The sequence below is a fragment of the Arachis ipaensis genome, chromosome B07 (genome assembly GCF_000816755.2).
Source record: "Arachis ipaensis cultivar K30076 chromosome B07, Araip1.1, whole genome shotgun sequence".
In the NCBI taxonomy this organism is placed as follows: Eukaryota; Viridiplantae; Streptophyta; class Magnoliopsida; order Fabales; family Fabaceae; genus Arachis; species Arachis ipaensis.
In genome coordinates, this window is record NC_029791.2 from 122477881 (window position 1) to 122479779 (window position 1899).

The following is a 1899-nucleotide window of genomic DNA, read 5'->3' on the forward strand; positions in this document are numbered from 1 at the left end:
AATATTTTTTAGACACTATAGCAATGAGCTTGAACCTTGAAGTGTATATACTAACACTATGTTTGATTTGATGGAAAATGAATAGAAAGAAAATGAAAGAAAAGAAAATGAATGAAAAATGATATTTTTCTTTGTTTAGTTGTCAAAGAAAATAGAAAGAAAGAAAAATTTTTTTGTGGGTTCCACTAAAAAAATTTTCTTTTCATCACAAACAAAAAAATAAGAAGAAAAATGTTATAATTTTGTATTTCCAATATTACCCTTAGTTATATTATTATTGACAAATATTAATATAAATTTAATTTTAATATATTATTATAATAAAAATTTATATTTAAACATTATATGTATTAAATAAATAATCTAAATCAAATATATAAAATTATAATATTTTATAATATTTATAAAATATAATAAAACATAAATAAATAAAAATATTTATACTTTATTTTATAATAAGAGTATTAATATAATTTTATACTATTATATTTTTTTTTCTTTTCATTCAAATAAAAAAAAAATTTTCTTTCTATTTATTTTCTATTTATCCACATAACATATAAATAACTCAATTTTTTTATTTTCTTTCTTTTTATTTTCTTTTTTTTCATTTTTTTTTTCAACATTCAAACAAAGTGTAAACTCTGTTAAAAGAAGAGTAGTGATAATGATGACGTATGTACTATTCACCATCTTATTCTTACTTATTACAATCAACGATGTAGGTGTGAAATATGGAAAATATATAACATGATGGGTAGAATTTTCTTTTGTTACCTAATCTTGTTTTAATGCTTTGTTACTGACTTATTTTACACATGCTCGACTTTTTAAGCATTAGTTCGACCTAGCTACGAATTGTATTTGCCACCACCACTAGACATTTAAGTCTCACAACTTTTTCTTTGAAAAGACATATATTTCTTAATTTCTAAGTATGTTTGGTATGTATTTTTAAGGCACTAGAAATAAATATAATAAGAATAGAAATATATATTTTTTGTATCTTTGTATTGCGTTTGATTATAATAAACAGAATTCATAAAATGTCTTTAGCTTAAGTTTACTTAGAATATAATAGATAAGACAGAAAATATATATAGAATACAAAAAGAGTAAATCATTGAAATAGTACATGAAAATTTTTATCGTAGGCTAAAATAATTTTAAAAGACACAAACAATAAATAAGTTCTCTAAAAATAGTTAAATCTAATAAAAATAATCATTCGTCAAATAATTTTATTTACGTTAACAGAAAATATTGACATAGTGAAACAGAAATATATAATGAGGTGAAAATACAACTGTGATATGGCATCACGTTTTATATAATTATAAAAAGTTATCTCAAATTCTTAATAATTTTTATAATTAAAAAATTACAATAATTGAAAAATACCTAAAAAAATTCTCTTGGCTTAGAAGATGATCATGAATTTCTGGGATAATAGGTAATTATGAGGTGAAAATCTCACCAAGTAATTTGACAAATTAACGATGAATTTGACAAATTATTCTCTTGCTAATTATCTCTTGCTATATATTCTAGAAAAGTAATAAGCGAGGAAGTGGGTAGATGGTTCGATCTAGTATATGTTTGGATTACAATTTATAAACAGGAGTTTGAATAAAATTACTCAGTAATAAAAATAGATAAAGTGAAAATGAAGAAGTGGAAAAAAAGCTTAAGAATTGATTTAGTAAATACATGTTTATACTGCTTAATTGGTTTGGTTGAGTTTTCAACCACATCATCATCTTTAATTTGTTTGCTATATCAGTATTTTTTTTAAAACATAAATTAATCACTTAATGAATAGTTATTTTTGTTAGATTTAACTATCTTTATTTAAAGTATTTATTTGTGGTTTGTGTCTTTTGAAATTATTTTTGTCCA